At 53.2% G+C, this 24549-nt stretch overlaps 1 pseudogene; it reads left to right on the top strand.

Moving 5' to 3' along the window:
* Positions 1–335: 335 nt before the first annotated feature.
* Positions 336–452, top strand: LOC131818997 (U6 spliceosomal RNA; annotated as a pseudogene).
* Positions 453–24549: the final 24097 nt, after the last annotated feature.

Here is a 24549-nt window from a genome sequence, read left to right as displayed (position 1 = left end):
CATGACCTGAGCCGAAGGCAGAGGCTTAACCCACTGAGCCACCCAGGCGCCCCTAACATTGGATTTTTGATAGGAATTGAATTTACAGATGTTTTTTGGTAGTATGGACATTTTAACAATGTTAATTCTTACCATTCATAAATATGAGCTATCTTTCCATTTATGTCTCCTTCAATTTCTTTATTAATGTCATAGTTTATGTGGTACAGATCTTTCATCTTCTTAGTTAAATCTTTTCCTAAGTATTTTATTAGTTTTGATGCTATTGTGAATTAGATTGTTCTCTTTATTTCTTCAGATAGTTCATCATTAGAGTGTTAAAATGCTCCTGTCTTGTGCTTACTTTGGCAGCACATATACTAAAATTGGAATGATGCAGAGAAGATTAGCGTGATCACTGAGCAAGGATGACATGAAAAACTATTTAAAAAACGAAACAAAACAAAATTCTTGTCTTTTATATATTGATCTTTTATTTGGCAGCTTTATTAAATTTGTTTATTCAAAATTTTTTGTGAATTTTTTAGGATTTTTTTACATGTAAGTTCATGTTATCCAAAAAAAAGAAAATTTTACTTCTTCCTTTTTTTCTTTTGGAGTCTTTTATTTATTTGTGTTCCTTGTTTCTCTGGCTAGGACATCCAGTACTATGTCAAATGAGAGTAGTGAAAGTGGACACACTTGTGTTTTTTCTGATCTTTAAGGGGAAAACTTTCAAACTTTTTTGATTGAATATGAGATTAGCTCTAGGCTTTCAATATGTGTTTTTTCTTTAATGGATTTTTAAAATTATTTTTAAAAATTTTTATAAACATATAATGTGTTTTTATCCCTAGGGGCACAGGTCTGTGAATCACCAGGTTTACACATTTCACAGCACTCACCATCACTCACCATAGCACCTGCCCTCCTCAATGTCCATACCCCCACCATCGTCTCCCAACACACCTCCCCCCAGCAACCCTCAGTCTGTTTTGTGAGATTCAGTCTTTTATGGTTTGTCTCCCTCCCAATCCCATCTTCTTTTATTTTTCTTTTCGTACGCCCGAAACCGCCTATGTTGCATCTCCACTTCATCATATCAGGGAGATCATATGATAGTTGTCTTTCTCAGATTGATTTATTTCGCCAAGCATAATACCCTCTAGTTCCATCCATGTCATCACAAATAGCAGGATTTCATTTCTTTTGATGGCTGCATAGTACCCCATTGAACATATATACCACATCTTATTTATTGATTCATCTGTTGAAGGACATTTAGGTTCTTTCCATAGTTTAACTATTGTGGACATTGCTGCTATAAACATTTGGGTGCATGTGCCCCTTCAGAATGCCACGTTTGTATCTTTAGGGTACATATCCAGTACTACAATCACTGGGTCATAGGGTAGTTCTCTTTTCAGCTTTTTGAGGCACCTCCACGCTGTTTTCCAGAGTGGTTGCACCAGCTTGCATTCCCACGTACAGTGTAGGAGGGTTGCCCTTTCTCCACATGCTCACCAGCATCTGTCATTGACTGACTTGTTCATTTTAGCCATTCTGAAAGGTGTGAGGTGGTATCTCATTCTGGTTTTGATTTGTATTTCCCTGATGCCGAGTGATGTGGAGCATTTTTTCATGTATCTGTTGGCCATTTGGATGTATTCTTTGCAGAAATGTCTGTTCATGTCCTCTGCCCATTTCTTCATTCGATTATTTGTTCTTAGGGTGTTGAGTTTGATAAGGTCTTTATAGATTTTGGATAGATACTGGCCCTTTATCTGGTATGTCATTTGCAAATATCTTCTCCCAGATAACTTCTGACAGTCATCTTTTGGCTTTGTTAACTGTTTCCTTTGCTGTGCAAAAGCTTTTTGATCTGATGAAATCCCAATAGTTCATTCTTGCTCTTGCTTCCCTTGCCTTTGGCGATGTTCCTAGGAAGAAGTTGCTGCTGCTGAGGTCAAAGAGGTTGCTACCTGTTCTCTCCTCAAGGATTTTGATGGATTCCTTTCTCACATTATGCTTCTTCATCCATTTCCAGTCTATTTTCATGTATGGTATAAGGAAATGGTCCAATTTCATTTTTCTGCATGTGGCTGTTCAATTTTCCCAGCACCATTTGTTGAAGAGGCTGTCTTTTTTCCATAGGACATTCCTTCCTGCTTTGTTGAAGATTAGTTGACCATAGAGTTGAGGGTGTATTTCTGGGCTCTCTATTCTGTTCCATTGATCTATGTCTGTTTTGGGGACAGTTCCCTACTATCTTGATGATGACAACTTTGTAATAGAGCTTGAAGTCTGGAATTGTGATGCCAACAACATTGGCTTTCTTTTTCAATATTTCTCTGGCTATTCGAGGTATTTTCTGGTTCCATATAAATTTTAGGATGATTTGTCCCATTTCTTTGAAAAAAATGGATGGGATTTTGATAGGGGTTGCATTAAATGTGTAGATTGCTTTAGGTAGCATAGACATTTTCACAATATTTGTTCTTCCAATACAGGAGCATGGAACATTTTTCCATTTCTTTGTGTCTTTTTCAATTTCTTTTATGAGTACTTTAGAGTTTTCTGAGTATAGATTCTTTGTTAGGTTTATTCCTAGGTATTGTAGGATTTTGGGTGCAATTGTAAATGGGATTCACTCCTTAATTTCTATTTTTTCAGTCTTGTTGGTATAAAAAAATGCAACCAATTTCTGTTCATTGATTTATTTCCTGACACTTTACAGAATTTCTATACAAGTTATAGCAGATTTGGAGTGGAGTCCTTTAAGTTTTCCACATACATTATCATATCATCTGCAAACAGGGATAGTTTGACTTCTCTTCTGCCAATTTGGCAAAATTTGGATGCCTTTAATTTCTTTTTGCTTTCTGATTGCTGAGGCTAGGACTTCTAGTACGATGTTGAATAGCAGTGGTGATAACGGACATCCCTGCCGTGTTCCTGACCTCAGCGGAAAAGTATTCAGTTTTTCTCCATTGAGAATGATATTTGCAGTGAGTTTTTCACAGATGGCTTTGATAATATTGATAATATGTGCCCTCTATCCCTACACTTTGAAGAGTTTTAATCAGGAAGGGATACTGCACTTTGCCAAATGCTTTTTCAGCATCTATGGAGAGTATCATATGTTTTATTGATGTGTTGTATCAATTTGATTGATTTGCAGATGTTGAACCAACCTTGTAGCCCTGGAATAAATCCCAGTTGGTCGTGGTGAATAATCGTTTTAATGTACTGTTGAATCCTATTGGCTAGTATTTTGGTGAGAATTTTCGCATCTGTGTTCATCAAGGATATTGGTCTGTAGTTCACATTTTTGATGGGAACCTTGTCTGGTTTTGGGATCAAGGTGATGCTGGCCTCAGGAAAAAAAAAACAGTTTGGGAGTTTTCCTTCCATTTCTATTTTTTTGGAACAGTATCATGAGAATAGGAATTAATTCTTCTTTAAATGTTTGGTAGAATTCCCCTGGGAAGCCATCTGGCCCGGGGCTTTTGTTTGTTTGGAGATTTTTGATGACTGTTTCAATCTCCATACTGGTTATGGGTCTGTTCAGGTTTTCTATTTCTTCCTGGTTCAGTTGTGGTAGTTTATATGTCTCTAGGAATGTATCCATTTCTTCCAGATTGTTGAATTTGTTGGCGTAGAGTTGCTCATAGTATGTTCTTATAATTGTTTGTATTTCTTTGGTGTTGGTTGTGATCTCTCCTCTTTCATTCATGATTTTATTTATTTGGGTTCTTTCTCTTTTCTTTTTGATAAGTCTGTAAAGGGGTTTATCAATCTTATTAATTCTTTCAAAGAACCAGATCCTAATTTCGTTGATTTTTTCTATGGTTTTTTTGTTGGTGGTGGTTTTTTGTGGTTTTTGTTTGTTTGTTTGTTTCTATTTCATTGATTTCTGCTCTGATCTTTATTATTCCTCTTCTCCTGCTGGGTTTAGGCTTTCTTTGTTGTTCTTTCTCCAACTCCTTTAGGTGTAGGGTTACGTTGTGTATTTGAGATCTGAGAGAGAAGCGTGGTTGCACACATCTGTCACTACACTCCCCAGGAGAAAGTCTGGGGATGGCGCAGCACGCCTCCCCCAGAGAAGAGAAGGAGCCGTTGGCCTTGTGGTCGGGAAAAGGACGGGAATCAGGGTAGCCTGCCATGGCAGGAACAGTAGGCCGGTGGCAAGACAAGTGTCACCCGCCCTCTGTGCGGAGAGACAAAGCCTGGTTCCTAAGGAGACATGAGGGGACGATTAGGGTAGGGACGCGTGCTCCACGATGAGGAAGGAGTCTGGGCAGAAGGCAGGCCTGTCCTGTGCCTCAGGTCCCAAGGGGAGCATCTCCTTGACCACCTGTCCGTAGGGCAGACGGGCTAGCTACCAGGTGCCATACCCGGAACTCGCAAAAACAGCTCCCTCGAGAAACGGGCAGTCACATGCCATATTCCTCCAACATTTGACAGCGTTTTTGGTGGCAGGGGATTTAAGGGAGAAGGAGTGGAGACAATCCCCAAAGCTCCCCATTCCAGTGAACGGGCGGTGTTCAGGGATCCTGTCACATCTCCTTTCCTGTGGGGAAAGCACTGACCTTGTCCGCGAGTCCGCCTGAGGTCCAGTTCCAAAGGCCAAGCGTTGCCTACACCGGGAGATTGTAGTGTGCATAGAGTGCCATCTTAGGCCACACACGCTGCTGCAGGGTTGTGACTGTGTCTGTTTAGTTCGACCTGGAAGGGAGAACCCACGGCGCCAACATGGAGCCCTGGAAAGCGAGCCACAAGAGACACCGACGCTCCCGCACCTCTTCTTCCTTGATGCGACAGAGCAAACAACCATGGACTTGCTGAGGAAGCAGCAGCGAAGTGCGGTTCGGAACAAGCTGAAAATCTCTGTGAAAGCATAGAGTCACTGGGAAATCTTAGTCGGTTCTTTGGGCTGCTTTTGTTGCTTGCCTTAGCCTAGTATTCGCAGCACTATGGGAGAAACGCGCATAGAGCGAAAGCCTCTTTGCCCTGGCATCCCCTCTGGAAAGCACAGCATTCTTTGGGAAATCGGAGTCCAGTCTGAGGGATGCTCCTGTTGCCTGAGCTGGTCTCCGCAGCACGGTGTAACAAACCCATATGGAGCGAAATCCTCTTTGCCTAGGCATCCCCTCTAACTGAGAGAGAAGCGCGCTTGCACCTGTGGAAAGAGCCTTAAGGAAAGGTACACGTCTTTCAATGCGCTCCCCAGGAGCATGTCTGTGGAACAGGGAGAAGAGCAGGAGTCGTTGGCCTTCTGGTCTGGAAATGGTTGCGAAGCAGGAGAGCCCGCCCTAACAGGCACAGCGGACGGTGGCAATACAAGTGTCACCGGCTCCCAGTTCAGAGAGACGGAAGCCTGGCTGCAAAGGAGACAGGAGGGCATGAGGTGGTCAGGGCACGTGCTCCTCTCTTAGGAAGGAGTCTGGGCAGAAAGCATGCCTGTCTTGAGCCTCTGGGTCCAAAGAGATAGCAGCTCCTTGGCCACCTGTCCCTGGGGCAGACATACGCTAGCCACCAGGTGCCTACCCTGAACTCGCAGAAACAGCTCCTGAAATAAGGGGGAGTCAGATGCCGTCTTCCACCAGGATGTGGAAGCTTGGAGGTGGCACGGGTTTTAAGGGGAAGGAGTGGGGACAGTCCCCCAAAGCTCCCTATTCAGTGTACGGGCGGTGTGCAGGGATCCTGTCACCTCTCCTTTCCAGTGGGGAAAGCACTGGCCTAGTCCGCGAGTCCGCCTGAGCGCCAGAGTAAAAGGCCAAGCGATGCCTACACTGGGAGATGGTAGTGTGCATAGAGTGCCATCCTAGGCTACGCACGCTACTGTAGGGTTGTAGCTGTGTCTGCTTAGTTCGGCCTGGCAGGGTGAACCCAGGACGCGAACATGGAGCCCGGGAAAGCAAGGCCCAAGAGGCACCAGCTCTCCCGCAGCTCTTCTTCCCTGACGCGACTGAAGCCTTGTTGAGAATGCAGCAGCGAAGTGCTGTTCGCTAAAAGCCAAAGCCTCTGCGAAGCACATCATTCGCTGAGAAATGTTCTGCGGGCTACTGCTGCTTGCCTGAGCCCAGTCTCGCGGTGGGAGAAACACGCATACAGCGAAAGCCTCATTGCCTGGGCATCTCCCCTGGGAAAGCACAGCATTCCATGGGAAATCAGAGTTGGGTTTGGGGATGATGCTCCTGCTTGCCTGAGCTAGTCTGCACATCTCGGTGGAAGATACCCGCATGGAGCGAAATAACCTTTGCCCTAATATCCCCTCTGCCTGAGAGAGAAGCCAAGTGTGGGTAAGGCGCTGCACGCGGCCCCCGGAGAAGAGAAGGAGCTGTCTGCCTTGGGGTCGGGAAAGGCTCAGGAAGCAGGATAGCCTGCCGTGGCACGAACAGCAGGCCGGGGCAACACAAGTGTCACCCCCTCCCAGTGCGGAGAGATGGAAGCCTGGATGCTAAGGAGACATGAGGGGACTATTAGGGAAGAGGCGCGTGCTCCACTCTGAGGAATGAGTCTGGGCAGAAGGCAGGCCTGTCCTGTACCTCACATCCCAAGGAGACAGCATGTCCTTGGCCACCTGTCCCAAGGGCAGACTTGGGCTTGCCACCAGGTGCCATACCCGGAACTCGCAGAAACAACCCCATGGAGAAATGGGCATTCAGATGACGGATTCCACCAAGATGTGGCAGCGATGTGGGTGGCAGGGGGTGTGCCGGGGAAAGAGTGGAGACAGTCCCCCACAGTTCCCCATCCCAGTACATGGGCCGGGTGCAGGGATCCTGTCCCCTCTCTCTCCTGTGGTGAAGGCATTGGCCTAGACCCCGAGTCTGCCTGAGCGCCAGAGCAAAAGGGAAAGCCTTACATACCCCAGGTGATGGTAATAGGCATAGACTGCCGTGCTAGGTCACGCACGCTGCTGCAGGGTTGTGACTGTGTCTGCTTAGTTCGGCATAGCATGGTGAACCCCGGGCGTGAACTTGGAGCCCGCAAAAGCAAGTCCCAAGAGACACCAGCTCTCCCGCGGCTCTTCTTCCCTGCCGCATCAGAGTGAACACCCAAAGCCTTTCTGAGGAAGCAGCAGCGAAGTGCGGTTCCTGCAAAGCTGAAATCCTCTGCGAAACCATAGCTGTAGCTGGGAAATCAGAGTCGGTTCTGTGGGCTGCTTTTGTTGCTTGCCTTAGCCTAGTATTCGCAGCACTATGGGAGAATCCCGCATAGAGGGAAAGCCTCTTTGCCCTGGCATCCCCTCTGGGAAAGCACAGCATTCTTTGGGAAATCAGAGTCGGGTCTGAGGGATTCTCCTGTTGCCTGAGCTGGTCTCCTCAGCACTGTGTAATGAACCCGCATGGAGCGAAATCCTCTATGAATGGGCATCCCCTCTGCCTGAGAGAGAAGCGCGCTTGCGCCTGTGGAAAGAGCCTTAAGGAAAGGGACACGTTTTTCACTGCGCTCCCCAGGAGCATATCTGTGGAAGGTGCAGCACGATTCCCAGGGAGAAGAGCAGGAGCCGTTGGCCTTCTTGTCTGGAAATAGTTGCGAAGCAGGAAAGCCCACCCTGACAGGCACAGCGGACGGTGGCAATACAAGTGTCACTGGCTCCCAGTTCAGAGAGACGGAAGCCTGGCTGCTAAGGAGATAGGAGGGCATGAGGTGGGCAGGGTGCGTGCTCCTCTCTTAGGAAGGAGTCTGGGCAGAAAGCATGCCTGTCCTGAGCCTCTGGGTCCTAAGAGATAGCAGCTCCTTGGACACCTGTCCCTGGGACAGACATGCGCTAGCCACCAGGCGCCTACCCTGAACTCGCAGAAACAGCTCCTGAAATAAGGGGGAGTCAGATGCCGTCTTCTTCCAGGATGTGGAAGCTTGGAGGAGGGACGGGGTTTAAAAGAAAGGAGAGTGGACAGTCCCCCAAATCTCTCTATTCAGTGTACAGGCAGTGTGCCGGGATCCTGTCACCTCTCCTTTCCTGTGGGGAAGGCACTGGCCTAGTCCGCGAGTCCGACTGAGCGCCAGAGTAAAAGGCCAAGCGATGCCTACACTGGGAGATGGTAGTGTGTATTGAGTGCCATCCTAGGCTACGCACGCTACTGTAGGGTTGTAGCTGTGTCTGCTTAGTTCGGCCTGGCAGGGTGAACCCAGGACCCGAAAATGGAGCCCGGGAAAGCAAGGACCAAGAGGCACACGCTCTCCCGCAGCGCTTCTTCCCTGACGCGACTGAAGCCTTGCTGAGGATGCAGCAGTGAAGTGCTCTTCGCTAAAAGCCAAAGTCTCTGTGAAAGCACATCATTCGCTGAGAAATGTTCTGCGGGCTGCTGTTGCTTGCCTGAGCCCAGTCTCGCGGTGGGAGAAACACGCATACAGCGAAAGCCTCATTGCCTTAGCATCTCCCCTGGGATAGCACACCATTCCATGGGTAATCAGAGTTGGTTTTGGGGATGCTGCTGCTGCTTGCCTGAGCTAGTCTCCACATCTCAGTGGAAGATACCCGCATGGACCGAAATAACCTTTGCCCTAACATCCCCTCTGCCTGAGAGAGAAGCCAAGTGTGGGAAAGGTGCAGCACGCCGCCCCCGGAGATGAGAAGGAGCCATTGGCCTTGGGGTCGGAAAACGCTCGGGCAGCAGGAAAGCCTGTCATGGCACGAACAGCAGGCCGGTGGCAAGACAAGTGTCACCCGCTCTCTGTGCGGAGAGATGGAAGCCTGGCTGCTAAGGAGACATGAGGGGACGACTAGAGCAGAGGCGCGGGCTCCACTCTGAGGAATGAGTCTGGGCAGAAGGCAGGCTTGTCCTGTGCCTCTGGTCCCAAGGGGACAGCATCTCCTCGGCCACCTGTCCCAAGGGCAGACTTGGGCTTGCCACCAGGTGCCATACCAGGAACTCGCAGAAACAACCCCATGGAGAAACGGGCAGTCAGATGCCGTCTTCCACCTAGATGTGGCAGCGATGTGGGAGGCAGGGGGTGTGCCGGGGAAAGAGTGGAGACAGTCCCCCACAGTTCCCCATCCCAGTACACGGGCAGGGTGCAGGGATCCTGTCGACTCCTCTCTCCTGTGGTGAAGGCACTGGCCTAAACCCCGAGTCTGCCTAGGCTCAAGAGCAAAAGGGAAAGCCTTACATACCCCAGGAGCTGGTAATAGGCATAGAGTGCCATGCTAGGCCACGTACGCTGCTGCAGGGTTGTGACTGTGTCTGCTTAGTTCGGCATAGCAAGGTGAACACCGGGCGTTAACTTGGAGCCCGCGAAAGCAAGTCCCAAGAGACACCAGCTCTCCCGCGGCTCTTCTTCCCTGCCGCGTCAGAGTGAACACCCAAAGCCTTTCTGAGGAAGCAGCAGCGAAGTGCGGTTCTTGCCAAGCTGAAAACCTCTGTTAAATCATAGCAGTCGCTGGGAAATCAGAGTCGGTTCTGTGGGCTGCTTTAGTTGCTTGCCTTAGCCTAGTATTCGCAGCACTATGGCAGAATCCCGCATAGAGCGTAAGCCTCTTTGCCCTGGCATCACCTCTGGGAAAGCACAGCATTCTTTGGGAAATCAGAGTCGGGTCTGAAGGATTCTCCTGTTGCCTGAGCTGGTCTCCTGAGCACTGTGTAATAAACCCGCATGGAGCGAAATCCTCTATGAATGGGCATCCCCTCTGCCTGAGAGAGAAGCACGCTTGCCCCTAAGGAAAGAGCCATATGGAAAGTGACACGTTTTACACTGCGCTCCCCCAGGAGCATATCTGTAGAAGGTCCAGCACGCTGCCCGGGGAGAAGAGCAGGAGCCGTTGGCCTTCTGGGCTGGAAAAGGTTGCGAAGCAGGAGAGCCGTCCCTGACAGGCACAGCGGCCGTTGGTAATACAAGTGTCACCCGCTCCCAGTGCAGAGAGACGGAATCCAGGCTGCTAAGTAGACAGGAGGGGATGAGTATAGCAGGTGCGTGCTCCAATGTTCGGAAGGTGTCTGGGTAGAAAGCATGCCTGTTCTGAGCCTGTGGGAAAAGGAGACAGCAGCTCCTTGGCCACCTGTCCCTGGGGCAGAGATGCTCTAGCCACCAGGCGCCTACGCTGAATTCGCAGAAACAGCTCCCTGAAGTAACGGGGGGGTCACATGCCCACTTCCCCCAGGATGTGGAAGCTTGCAGGAGTACGGGTCTTAAGGGGAAGGAGTGGTGACAGTCCCCCAGAGCTCCCTATTCAGTGTACGGCCGGTGTGCAGGGATCCTGTCACCTCTCCTTTCCTGTGGGGAAAGCACTGGCCTAGTCCGAGAATCCACCTGAGCACCAGAGTAAAAGGCCAAGCGATGCCTACATTGGGAGATGGTAGTGTGCATAGAGTGCCATCCTAGGCTACGCACGCTAGTGCAGAATTGTGGCTGTGTCTGCTTAGTTCGGTCTGGCAGGGCGAACCCAGGACCCGTACATGGAGCCCAGGAAAGCAATGCCCAAGAGGCACCAGCTCTCCCACAGCTCTTCTTCCCTGACGCGACAGAGAGAATGACCAAAGCCTTGCTGAGGAAGCAGCAGTGAAATGCGGTTCGTGCCAAGCTGAAAACCTCTGCGAAATCATAGCAGTCGCTAGGAAATCAGAATCGGTTCTGTTGGCTGCTGTGGCTGCTTGCCTTAGCCTAGTATTTGTAGCAGGATGGGAGAAAACCGCATAGAGCAAAATCTTTTTTCTCGGACATCCCCTCTGGGAAAGCACAGCATTCTTTGGGCAATCAGAGTCGGGTCTGTGGGATGCTCCTGTTTGGCTGAGCTGGTCTCCACAGCATGGTGTAACAAACCCATATGGAGCGAAATCCTCTTTGCCTAGGCATCCCCTCTGCCTGAGAGAGAAGCGCCCTTGCGCCTGTGGAAAGACCCTTAAGGAAAGGGACAGGTCTTTCACAGCGCTCCCCAGGAGCATGTCTGTGGAAAAGGGAGAAGATCAGGAGCCGTTGGCCTTCTGGTCTGGAAACGGTTGCAAAGCAGGAGAGCGCGCCCTGACAGGCACAGCGGCCGGTGGCAATACAAGTGTCACCGGCTCCCAGTTCAGAGAAACGGAAGTTTGGCTGCTAAGGAGACAGGAGGGGATGAGGTGGGCAGGGCGCGTGCTCCTCTCTTAGGAAGGAGGCTGGGCAGAAAGCATGCCTGTCCTGAGCCTCTGGGTCCAAAGATATAGCAGCTCCTTGGCCGCCTGTCCCTGGGTCAGACATGCGCTAGCCACCAGACACCTACCCTGAACTCGCAGTAACAGCTCCTGAAATAACGGGGCGTCAGATGCAGTCTTCCTCCAGGATGTGGAAGCTTGGAGGAAGGACGGGGTTTAAGGGGAAGGTGTGGGGACAGTACCTCTTAGCTCCCTATTCAGTGTACGGGGTTGTGCAGAGATCCTGTCACCTCAACTTTTCTGTGGGGAAAGCACTGGCCTAGTCCGCGAGTCCGCCTGAGCGCCGGAGTATAAGGCCAAGCGATGCCTACACTGGGAGATGGTAGTGTGCATAGAGTGCCATCCTAGGCTACGCACGCTACTATAGGGCTGTAGCTGTGTCTGCTTAGTTCGGCTTGGCAGGGTGAACCCAGGACGCGACATGGAGCCCGGGAAAGTTAGGCCCAAGAGGCACCAGCTCTCCCGAAGCTCTTCTTCCCTGACGCGACTGAAGCCTTGCTGAGGATGCAGCATTGAAGTGCTGTTCGCTAAAAGCCAAAGTCTCTCTGAAAGCACATCATTCGCTGAGAAATGTTCTGCGGGTTGCTACTGCTTGCCTGAGCCCAGTCTCGCGGTGGGAGAAAACCGCATAGAGCTTAAGCCTCATTGCCTGGGCATCTCCCCTGGGAAAGCACAACATTCCAGGGGAAAACAGACTTGGGTTTGCGGATGCTGCTGCTGCTTGCATGAGCTAGTCTCCACATCTCGGTGGAAGATACCCGCATGGAGCGAAATAACCTTTGCCCTAACATCCCCTCTGCCTGAGAGAGAAGCCAAGTGTGGGGAAGGCGCAGCACGCCGCCCCCGGAGGACAGAATTAGCCGTTGGCCTTATGGTCGGGAAACGCTCGGGAAGCAGGATAGCCTGCCGTGGCACGAACAGCAGGCCGGTGGCAAGACAAGAGTCACCCGCTCCCTCTGCGGAGACATGGAAGCCTGGATGCTAAGGAGACATGAGGGGACGATTAGGGCAGAGGCGCGTGCTCCACTCTGAGGAAGGAGTCTGGGCAGAAGGCCAGCCTGTCCTGTGTCTCTGGTACCAAGGGGACAGCATCTCCTCGGCCACCTGTCCCAAGGGCAGACTTGGGCTTGACACCAGGTTTCATACCCGGAACTCGCAGAATCAAACCCATGGAGAAACGGGCAGTCAGATGCCGTCTTCCACCAAGATGTGGCAGCGATGTGGGTGGCAGGGGCTGTGCCGGGGAAAGAGTGGAAACAGTCCCCCACAGTTCCCCATCCCAGTACACGGGCCGTGTGCAGGGATCCTGTCGCCTCCTCTCTCCTGTGGTGAAGGCACTGGCCTAGACCCCGAGTCTGTCTGAGCGCAAGAGCAAAAAGTAAAGCCTTATGTATCCCAGGAGATGGTAATAGGCATAGAGTTCCATGCTAGGACACGCACGCTGCTGCAGGGATGTGACTGTGTCTGCTTAGTTCGGCATAGCAAGGTGAACCCCGGGAGTGAACTTGGACCCCGGAATGCTAGTCCCAAGAGTCACCAGCGCTCCTTCGGCTCTTCTTCCCTGCCACGACAGAGTGAACACACACAGCCTTTCTGAGGAAGCAGTAGCGAAGTGCGGTTCGTGCCAAGCTGAAAACCTCTGCGAAAGCATAGCAGTCGCTGGGAAATCAGAGTCGGTTCTGTGGGCTGCTTTTGTTGCTTACCTTAGCCTATTATTCCCAGCACTATGGGAGAATCCCGCATAGAGCGATAGCCTCTTTGCCCTCGCATCCCCTGTTGATAAGCACAGCATTCTTTGGGAAATCAGATTCGGGTCTGAAGGATTCTCCTGTAGCCTGAGCTGGGTTCCTCAGCACTGTGTAGTAAACCCGCATGGAGCGAAATCCTCTATGCCTGGGCATCCCCTCGGCCTGAGAGAGAAGCGCGCTTGCGCCTGTGGAAAGCACCTAAAGAAAGGGACACGTTTTTCACTGGGCTCCCCAGGAGCATTTCTATGGAAGGTGCAGCAGGCTGCCCGGGGAGAAGAGCAGGAGCCGTTGGCCTTCTGGTTTGGAAACGGTTGTGAAGCAGGAGAGCCCGCCCTGACAGGCACAACGGCTGGTGGTAATACAAGTGTCACCCCCTGCCAGTGCAGAGAGACAGAATCCTGGTGCTAACGAGACAGCAGGGGATGAGTATGGTAGGCTGTGAGCTCCACTCGTAGGAAGGAGTCTGGGTAGAAAGCATGCCTGTCCTCAGCCAGTTGGCCAAAGAGACAGCAGCTCCTTGGCCACCTGTCCCTGGGGCATACATGCTCTAGCCACCAGGCGCCTACGCTGAACTCGCAGAAACAGCTCCCTGAAATAACGGGGAGTCAGATGCCGACTTCCTCCAGGATGTGGAATTTGGAGGTGGCACGGGATTTAAGGGGAAGGAGTGGGGACAGTCCCCCAAAGCTCCCTATTCAGTGTACGGCCGGTGTGCAGGGATCCTGTCACCACTCCTTTCCTGTGGGGAAAGCACTGGCCTAGTCCGAGAATCCGCCTGAGCCCCAGAGTAAAAGGCCAAGCGATGCCTACACAGGGAGATGGTAGTGTGCATAGAGTGCCATCCTAGGCTACGCACGCAACTTAGAATTGTGGCTGTGTTTGCTTAGTTCTGGCTGGCAGGGTGAACCCAGGACCCGCACATGGAGCCCGGGAAAGCAAGGCCCAAGAGGCACCAGGTCTCCCACAGCTCTTCTTCCCTGAAGCGCCAGAGAGAATGACCAAAGCCTTGCTGAAGAAGCTGCAGTGAAGTGCGGTTTGTGCCAAGCTGAAAACATCTGCAAAAGCATACCAGTCGCTGGGAAATCAGAGTCGGTTCTGTGGGCTTCTTTTGTTGCTTGCCTTAGCCTACTATTTGTATCAGGATGGGGAAAACCGCATAGAGCGAAAGCTTCTTTGCTCAGGCATCCCCTCTGGGAAAGCACAGCATTCTTTGGGAAATCAGAGTCGGGTCTGTGGGATGCTCCTGTTTGGCTGAGCTGGTCTCCACCGCACGGTGTAACAAACCCATATGGAGCGAAATTCTCTTTACCTAGGCATCCCCTCTGCCTGAGAGAGAAGCGCCCCTGCGCCTGTGGAAAGAGCCTTAAGGAAAGGGACACGTCTTTCACTGCACTCACCAGGAACATGTTTGTGGAGCAGGGAGAAGAGCAGGAGCCGTTGGCCTTCTGGTCTGGAAACGGTTGCGAAACAGGAGAGCCCGCCCTGACAGACACAGCGGCCGGTGGCAATACAAGTGTCACCGGCTCCCAGTTCAGAGAGACGGAAGCTTGGCTGCTAAGGAGACAGGAGGGCATGAGGTGGGCCGGGCGCGTGCTCCTCTCTTAGGAAGGAGTCTGGGCAGAAAGTTTGCCTGTCCTGAGCCTCTGAATCCAAAGAGATAGCAGCTCCTTGGCCACCTGTCCGTGGGTCAGATATATGCTAGCCACCAGGCGCCTACACTGAACTCGCAGAAAGAGCTCCTGAAATAACGGGGAGTCAGATGCCTTCTTCCTGCAGGATGTGGAAATTTGGAGGAGGGACGGGTTTTAAGGGGAAGAAGTGGGGACAGTCCCTAATAGCTCCCTATTCAGTGTACGGGCGGTGTGCAGGGATCCTGTCACCTCTCCTTTCCTGTGGGGAAAGCACTGTCCTAGTCCACGAGTCCGCCTGAGCGCCGGAGTAAAACGCCAAGCGATGCCTACACTGGGAGATGGTAGTGTGCATAGAGTGCCATCCTAGGCTACGCACGCTACTATAGGGTTGTAGCTGTGTCTGCTTAGTTCGGACCGTCAGGGTGAACCCAGGACGCGAACATGGAGCCCGGGAAAGCAAGGCACAAGAGGCACCAGCTCTCCCGCAGCTCTTCTTCCCTGACGCGACAGAATTCTTGCTGAGTATGCAGCAGTGAAGTGCTGTTCCCTAAAAGCCAAAGTCTCTGTGAAAGCACATCATTCGCTGAGAAATGTTCTGCGGGATGCTGCTGCTTGCCTGAGCCCAGTCTCGCGGTGGGAGAAACCCGAAAAAGCGAAAGCCTCATTGCCTGGGCATCTCCCCTGGGAAAGCACAGCATTCCATGCGAAATCAGAGTGGGTTTGGGGTTGCTGCTGCTGCTTGCCTGAGCTAGTCTCCGCATCCCGGTGGAAGATACCCGCATGGAGCGAAATACCCTTTGCTTTAACATCCCCTCTGCCTGAGACAGAAGCCTAGTGTGGGGAAGGCGCTGCACGCCGCCCCCGGAGAAGAGAAGGAGCCGTTGTCCTTGGGGTCGGGAAACTCTCGGGAAGCAGGATAGCCTGCCGTGGCACTAACAGCAGGCCGGTGGCAACACAAGTGTCACCCGCTCCCTGTGCGGAGAGATGGAAGCATGGATGCTAAGGAGACATGAGGGGACGACTAGGGAAGAGGCGCGTGCTCCACTCTGAGGAAGTAGTCTGGACAGAAGACAGGCCTGTCCTGTGCCTCTGGTCCCAAGGGGGCAGCATCACCTCGGCCACCTATCCCAACGGCAGACTTGGGCTTGCCACCAGGTGCCATACCCGGAACTCGCAGAAACAACCCCATGGAGAAATGGGCAGTCGGATGCCGTATTCCACCAAGTGTGGCACCGATGTGGGTGGCAGGGGGTGTGCCGGGGAAGGAGTGGAGACAGTGCCCCACAGTTCCCCATCCCAGTACACGGGCCGGGTGCAGGGATCCTGTCGCCTCCTCTCTCCTGTGGTGAAGGCACTGGCCTAGACCCCGAGTCTGCCTGAGCGCAAGAGCAAAAGGGAAAGCCTTACGTAACCCCAGGAGATGGTAATAGGCATAGAGTGCCATGCTAGGACACGCACACTGCTGCAGGAATGTGACTGTGTCTGCGTAGTTCAGCATAGAAAGGTGAACCCCGGGCGTGAACTTGGAGCCCGGGAAAGCAAGTCCCAAGAGACAACAGCTCTCCCGCGGCTCTTCTTTCCTGCCGCGACAGAGTGAACACCCAAAGCCTTTCTGAGGAAGCAGCAGCGAAGTGCGGTTCCTGCCAAGCTGAAAACCTCTGCGAAAGCATGGCAGTTGCTGGGAAATCAGAGTCGGTTCTTTGGGCTGCTTTTGTTCCTTGCCTTAGCCTAGTATTCACAGCACTATGGGAGAATCCCGCATAGAGCGAAACCTCTATTCCCTGGCATCCACTCTGCCTGAGAGAGAAGCGCGCTTGCGCCTGTGGAAAGAGCCTTAAGGAAAGGGACACGTTTTTCACTGTGCTCCCCAGGAGCATATCTGTGGAAGGTGCAGCACGCTGCCCTGGGAGAAGAGCAGGAGCCGTTGGCCTTCTGGTTTGGAAACGGTTGCGAAGCAGGAGAACTCGTCCTGACAAGCACAGCTGCCGGTGGTAATACAAGTGTCACCCGCTGCCAGTGCAGAGAGAGAGAAGCCTGGCTGCTAAGGAGACAGGAGGGGATGAGTATGGCAGGGCGCGTGCTCCACTCTTAGATTAGAGTCTGGGTAGAAAGCATGCCTGTCCTGAGCCTGTGGGCACAGGAGACAGCAGCTCCTAGGCCACCTGTCCCTGGGGCATACATGCTCTAGCCACCAGGCACCTACGCTGAACTCGCAGAAGCAGCTCCCTGAAATAACAGGGAGTTAGATGCCGACTTCCTCCAGGATGTGGAAGCTTGGAGGTGGCACGGGTTTTAAGGGGAAGGAGTGGGGACAGTCCCCCAAAGCTCCCTATTCAGTGTACGGCCGGTGTGCAGGGAACCTGTCACCTCTCCTTTCCTGTGGGGAAAGCACTGGCCTAGTCCGAGAATCCGCCTGAGAGCCAGAGTCAAAGACCCAGCGATGCCTACACTGGGAGATTGTAGTGTGCATAGAGTGTCATCCTAGCCTACGCACGCTACTGCAGAATTGTGGCTGTGCCAGGTTTGTTCGACCTAGCAGTGTGAAACCAGGACCCGAACATGGAGCCCGGGAAAGCAAGGCCCAAGAGGCACCAGCTCTCCCACACTCTTCTTCCCTGACACAACAGAGCGAATAACTAAAGCCTTGCTGAAGAAGCAGCAGTGAAATGCGGCTCGAGCCAAGCTGAAAACAGCGAAAGCATAGCAGTCGCTGGGAAATCAGAGTCGGTTCTTTGGGCTGCTGTGGCTGCTTGCCTTAGCCTAGTATTCGTAGAAGGATGGGAGAAAACAGCATAGAGCGAAAGCTTCTTTGCTCGGGCAACCCCTCTGGGAAAGCACAGCATTCTTTGGGAAATCAGAGTCGGGTCTGTGGCATGCTCCTGTTTGGCTAAGCTGGTATCCACAGCATGGTGTAACAAATCCATATGGAGCGAAATCCTCTGTGCCTAGGCATCCCGTCTGCCAGAGAGAAAAGCGCCCTTGCGCCTGTGGAAAGAGCCTTAAGGACAGGGAGACGTTTTTCACTGCCCTCCCCAGGAGCATATCTATGGAAGGTGCATCAGGCTGCCCGGGGAGAAGAGCAGGAGCCGTTGGCCTTCTGGTTTGGAAACGGTTGTGAAGCAGGAGAGCCCGCCCTGACAGGCACAACGGCTGGTGGTAATACAAGTGTCACCCGCTGCCAGTGCAGAGAGACAGAATCCTGGCTGTTAACGAGACAGCAGGGGATGAGTATGGCAGGCCGTGTGCTCCACTCTTAGGAAGGAGTCTGGGTAGAAAGCATGCCTGTCCTGAGCCAGTTGGCCAAGGAGACAGCAGCTCCTTGGCCACATGTCCCTGGGGCATACATGCTCTAGCCACCAGGCGCCTAACCTAAACTCGCAGAAACAGCTCCCCGAAATAACGGGGAGTCAGATGCCGACTTCCTCCAGGATGTGGAAGTTGGAGGTGGCGCGGGTTTTAAGGGGAAGGAGTGGGGACAGTCCCCCAAAGCTCCCTATTCAGTGTACGGCCGATGTGCAGGATCCTGTCACCTCTCCTTTCCTGTGGGGAAAGCACTGGCCAAGTCTTAGAATCAGCCTTGGCGCCAGAGTAAAACGCCAAGCGATGCCTACACTGGGAGATGGTAGTGTGCATAGAGTGCCATCCTAGGCTACGCACGCAACTTAGAATTGTGGCTGTGTCTGCTTAGTTCTGTCTGGCAGGGTGAACCCAGGACCCGAACATGGAGCCCGGGAAAGCAAGGCCCAAGAGGCACCAGCTCTCCCACAGCTCTTTTTCCCTGACGCGACGGAGAGAATGACCAAAGCCTTGCTGAGGAAGCAGCAGTGAAGTGCGGTTTGTGCCAAGCTGAAAACCTAAACGAAAGCATAGCAGTCGCTGGGAAATCAGAATCGGTTCTGTGGGCTGCTGTGGCTGCTTGCCTTACCTTGTATTCCTCGCAGGATGGGAGAAAACCGCATAGAGCGAAAGCTTCTTTGCTCGGGCTTCCCCTCTGGGAAAGCACAGCATTCTTTGGGAAATCAGAGTCGGGTCTGTGGGTAGCTCCTGTTTGGCTGAGCTGGTCCCCACCGCACGGTGTAACAAACCCATATGGAGCGAAATCCTCTTAGCCAGGGCATCCCCTCTGCCAGAGAGAGAAGCGCGGTTGCGCCTGTGGAAAGAGCCTTAAGGAAAGGGACACGTCTTTCACTGCACTCCCCAGGACTATGTCTGTGGAACATGGAGAAGAGCAGGAGCCGTTGGCCTTCTGGTCTGGAAACGGTTGCGAAGCAGGAGAGCCCGCCCTGACAGGAACAGCGACAGGTGGCAATACTAGTGTCACCGGCTCCCAGTTCAGAGAGACGGAAGCCTGGCTGCTAAGGAGACAGGAGGGCATGAGGTGGGCAGGGCGCGTGCTCCTCTCTTAGGAAGGAGTCTTGGCAGAAAGCATGCCTGTCCTGCGCCTCTGGGTCCAAAGAGATAGCAGTTCCTTGGCCACCTGTCCGTTGTTCAGATATGTGCTCGCCACCAGGCGCCTACCCTGAACTCGCAGAAACAGCTCCTGAAATAACGGGGAGTCAGATGCCTTCTTCCTGCAGGATGTGGAAGCTTGGAGGAGGGACGGGGTTTAAGGGGAGGAGTGGGGACAGTCCCTCATAGTTCCTATTCAGTGTATGGGCGGTGTGCAGGGATCCTGTCACCTCTCCTTTCCTGTGGGGAAAGCACTGGCCTAGTCCGCGAGTCCACCTGTGCGCCGGAGTAAAAGGCCAAGCGATGCCTACACTGGGAGAGGGTAGTGTGCATAGAATGCCATCCTAGGCTACGCACGCCACTATAGGGTTGTATCTGTGTCTGCTTAGTTCGGCCCGTGAGGGTGAACCCAGGACGCGAACATGGAGCTCGGGAAAGCAAGGCCAAAGAGGCACAAGCTCTCCCGCAGCTCTTCTTCCCTGACGCGACTGAAGCCTTGCTGAGGTTGCAGCAGTGAAGTGCTGTTCGCTAAAAGCCAAAGTCTCTGCGAAAGCACAACATTCGCTGAGAAATGTTCTGCGGGCTGCTGCTGCTTGCCTGAGCCAAGTCTCGCGGGTGGAGAAACCCGCATACAGCGAAAGCCTCATTGCCTGGGTATCTCACCTGGGACAGCACAGCATTCCATGGGAAATCAGAGTTGGGTTTGGGGATGCTGCTGCTGCTTGCCTGAGCTAGTCTCCACATCTCGGTGGAAGATACCCGCATGGAGCGAAATACCCTTTGCCCTAACATCCCCTCTGCCTGAGATAGAAGCCAAGTGTGGGGAAGGCGCAGCACGCCGCCCCCGGAAAAGAGAAGGAGCCGTTGTCCTTGGGGTCGGGAAACTCTCGGGAAGCAGGATAGCCTGCCGTGGCACGAACAGCAGGCCGGTGGCAAGACAAGTGTCACCCGCTCCCTGTGCGGAGAGATGGAAGCCTGGCTGCTAAGGAGACATGAGGGTCGACTAGGGCAGAGGCGCGTGCTCCACTCTGAGGAAGGAGTCTGGGTAGAAAGCATGCCTGTCCTGAGCCTGTTGGGCAACGAGACAGAAGCTCCTTGGCCACCTGGCCCTGGGGCAGGCATGCTGTAGCTACCAGGCGCCTACGCTGAACTCGCCGAAACAGCTCCCTGAAATAACGGGGAGTCAATGCCGACTTCCTCCAGGATGTGGAAGCTAGGAGGAGGCACGGTGTTTAAAGGGAAGGAGTGGAGACAGTCCCCCAAGCTCCCTATTCGGTGTACGGCCGGTGTGCAGGGATCCTGTCACCTCTCCTTTCCTGTGGGGAAAGCAGTGGCCTAGTCGCCGAGTTCGCCTGAGTGCCAGAGTAAAAGGCCAAGCAATGCCTACACTGGGAAATGGTAGTGTGCATTGAGGACCATCCTAGGCGACGCACGCTACTGCAGAATTGTGGCTGTGCCTGCTTCGTTCAGCCTGACAGGATGAACCCAGGACCCGAACATGGAGCCCGGGAAAGCAAGGCCCAAGAGGCACCAGCTCTCCCACAGCTCTTCTTCCCTGCCACGACAGACAGAATGACCAAAGCCTTGCAGAAGAAGCAGCAGTGACGTGCGGTTCGTGCCAAGCTGTAAACCTCTGCGAAAGCATAGGAGTCGCTGGGAAATCAGAGTCGGTTCTGTGGGCTGCTGTGGCAGCTTGCCTTAGCCTAGTATTCGTAGCAGGATGGGAGAAACCCGCATAGAGCTAAAGCTTCTTTGCTCGGGCATCCCCTCTGGGAAAGCACAGCATTCTTCGGGAAATCAGAGTCGGGTCTGTGGGATGCTCCTGTTTGGCTGAGCTGGTCTCCACAGCACGGTGTAACAAACCCGAATGTAGCGATATCCTCTTTGCCTGGGCATCTGCTCTGCCTGAGAGAGAATTGCGCTTGTGCCTGCGGAAAGAGCCTTAAGGAAAGAGACGCGTCTTTCACTGCACTCCCCAGGAGCATGTCTGTGGAAGGTGCAGCACGCTGCCCAGGGAGAAGAGCAGGAGCCGTTGGCCTCCTGGTCTGGAAAGGGTTGAGAAGCAGGAGAGCCTGCCTGGAAGGCACAGCGGCCGTTGGCAATACAAGTTTCACCGGCTCCCAGAGCAGAGAGACGGAAGCCTGGCTGCTAAGGAGACGGACCCTGGCTGCTAAGGGCACGTGCTCCTCTCTTATGAACGAGGATGGGTAGAAAGCATGCCTGTCCTGGGCCTCTGGCGCAAGGAGACAGCAGTTCCTGGGCGACCTGTCCCCGGGGTAGACATGCTCTAGCCACCAGGCGCCTACGCTGAACTCACAGAAACAGCTCCCTGAAATAATGGGAGTCAGATGCCTTCTTCCTCCAGGATGTGGAAGCTGGGAGGAGGCACGGGGTTTAAGGGGAAGGAGTAGGGACACTCCCCCAAAGCACCCTATTCAGTGCACGGGCCATGTGCAGGGATCCTGTCACCTATCCTTTCCTGTGGGGAAAGCCTTGGCCTAGTCTGCGAGTACGCCTGAGCGCCAGAGTAAAAGTCCAAGCGATGCCTACACTGGGAGATGGTAGTGTGCATAGAGTGCCATCCTAGGCTACGCACGCTACTGCAGCGTTGTGGATGTGTCTGCTTAATTGGGCCTGGCAGGGTGAACCCAGGACGCGAACATGGAGCCCGGGATAGCAAGTCGCAAGAGACCAGCTCTCCTGCGGCTCTTCATCCCTGCCGCGACGGAGTGAACACCCAAAGCCTATCTGAGGAAGTAGCAGTGAAGTGCGGTTCGTGCCAAGCTGTAAACATCTGTGAAACTTTGCAGTCGCTGGGAAATCAGTCCGTTCTGTGGCTGCTTTTGTTGCTTGCCTTAGCCTAGTATTCGTAGCAGGATGGGAGAATCCCGCATAGAGCGAAAGCCTCTTTGCCCTGGCATCCCCTCTGGGATAGCACAGCATTCTTTGGGAAATCAGAGTCGGGTCGGAGGGATTCTCCTGTTGCCTGAGCTGTGTAATAAACCCGCATTGAGTGAAATCCTCTATGCCTGGGCATCCCCTCTGCCTAAGAGAGAAGCGCGCTTGCGCCTGTGGAAAGAGCCTTAAGGAAAGGGACACGTTTTACACTACACTCCCCAGGAGCATATCTGTGGAAAGTGCAGCACGATGCCCGGGGAGAAGAGCAGGAGCCGATGGCCTTCTGGTCTGGAAACGGTTGCAAAGCAGGAGAGCCGTCCCTTAGAGGCACAGCGGCTGGTGGTAATACAAGTGTCACCCGCTCCCAGTGCACAGGACGGAAGCCTGGCTGCTAAGTAGACAGGAGTGGATGAGTATGGCAGTGGAATACTCCACTCTAAGAAAGGAGTCTGGGTTGAAAGCATGCCTTTCCTCCGCCTGTTGGCCAAGGAGACAGCAGCTCCTTGGCCACATGTCCCTGGGGCATACATGCTCTAGCCACCAGGCGCCTAACCTAAACTCGCAGAAACAGCTCCCCGAAATAACGGGGAGTCAGATGCCGACTTCCTCCAGGATGTGGAAGTTGGAGGTGGCGCGGGTTTTAAGGGGAAGGAGTGGGGACAGTCCCCCAAAGCTCCCTATTCAGTGTACGGCCGATGTGCAGGATCCTGTCACCTCTCCTTTCCTGTGGGGAAAGCACTGGCCAAGTCTTAGAATCAGCCTTGGCGCCAGAGTAAAACGCCAAGCGATGCCTACACTGGGAGATGGTAGTGTGCATGGAGTGCCATCCTAGGCTACGCACGCAACTTAGAATTGTGGCTGTGTCTGCTTAGTTCTGTCTGGCAGTGTGAACCCAGGACCCGAACATGGAGCCCGGGAAAGCAAGGCCCAAGAGGCACCAGCTCTCCCACAGCTCTTTTTCCCTGACGCGACAGAGAGAATGACCAAAGCCTTGCTGAGGAAGCAGCAGTGAAGTGCGGTTTGTGCCAAGCTGAAAACCTATGCGAAAGCATAGCAGTCTCTGGGAAATCAGAATCGGTTCTGTGGGCTGCTGTGGCTGCTTGCCTTACCTTGTATTCCTCGCAGGATGGGAGAAAACCGCATAGAGCGAAAGCTTCTTTGCTCGGGCTTCCCCTCTGGGAAAGCACAGCATTCTTTGGGAAATCAGAGTCGGGTCTGTGGGTAGCTCCTGTTTGGCTGAGCTGGTCCCCACCGCACGGTGTAACAAACCCATATGGAGCGAAATCCTCTTAGCCAGGGCATCCCCTCTGCCAGAGAGAGAAGCGCGGTTGCGCCTGTGGAAAGAGCCTTAAGGAAAGGGACACGTCTTTCACTGCACTCCCCAGGACTATGTCTGTGGAACATGGAGAAGAGCAGGAGCCGTTGGCCTTCTGGGCTGGAAACGGTTGCGAAGCAGGAGAGCCCGCCCTGACAGGAACAGCGACAGGTGGCAATACTAGTGTCACCGGCTCCCAGTTCAGAGAGACGGAAGCCTGGCTGCTAAGGAGACAGGAGGGCATGAGGTGGGCAGGGCGCGTGCTCCTCTCTTAGGAAGGAGTCTTGGCAGAAAGCATGCCTGTCCTGAGCCTCTGGGTCCAAAGAGATAGCAGTTCCTTGGCCACCTGTCCGTTGTTCAGATATGTGCTAGCCACCAGGCGCCTACCCTGAACTCGCAGAAACAGCTCCCCGAAATAACGGGGAGTCAGATGCCGTCTTCCTCCAGGATGTGGAAGTTGGAGGTGGCGCGGGTTTTAAGGGGAAGGAGTGGGGACAGTCCCCCAAAGCTCCCTATTCAGTGTACGGCCGATGTGCAGGATCCTGTCACCTCTCCTTTCCTGTGGGGAAAGCACTGGCCAAGTCTTAGAATCAGCCTTGGCGCCAGAGTAAAACGCCAAGCGATGCCTACACTGGGAGATGGTAGTGTGCATGGAGTGCCATCCTAGGCTACGCACGCAACTTAGAATTGTGGCTGTGTCTGCTTAGTTCTGTCTGGCACGATGAACCCAGGACCCGAAGATGGAGCCCGGGAAAGCAAGGCCCAAGAGGCACCAGCTCTCCCACAGCTCTTATTCCCTGACGCGACAGAGAGAATGACCAAAGCCTTGCTGAGGAAGCAGCAGTGAAGTGCGGTTTGTGCCAAGCTGAAAACCTATGCGAAAGCACAACAGTCTCTGGGAAATCAGAATCGGTTCTGTGGGCTGCTGTGGCTGCTTGCCTTACCTTGTATTCCTCGCAGGATGGGAGAAAACCGCATAGAGCGAAAGCTTCTTTGCTCGGGCATCCCCTCTGGGAAAGCACAGCATTCTTTGGGAAATCAGAGTCGGGTCTGTGGGTAGCTCCTGTTTGGCTGAGCTGGTCCCCACCGCACGGTGTAACAAACCCATATGGAGCGAAATCCTCTTAGCCATGGCATCCCCTCTGCCAGAGAGAGAAGCGCGGTTGCGCCTGTGGAAAGAGCCTTAAGGAAAGGGACACGTCTTTCACTGCACTCCCCAGGACTATGTCTGTGGAACATGGAGAAGAGCAGGAGCCGTTGGCCTTCTGGGCTGGAAACGGTTGCGAAGCAGGAGAGCCCGCCCTGACAGGAACAGCGACAGGTGGCAATACTAGTGTCACCGGCTCCCAGTTCAGAGAGACGGAAGCCTGGCTGCTAAGGAGACAGGAGGGCAT

The sequence above is a fragment of the Mustela lutreola genome, chromosome 16 (genome assembly GCF_030435805.1).
Source record: "Mustela lutreola isolate mMusLut2 chromosome 16, mMusLut2.pri, whole genome shotgun sequence".
NCBI lineage: Eukaryota > Metazoa > Chordata > Mammalia > Carnivora > Mustelidae > Mustela > Mustela lutreola.
The sequence above is the reverse complement of the archived record's forward strand: the minus strand, read 5'-3'. Positions and strand labels throughout refer to the sequence as shown.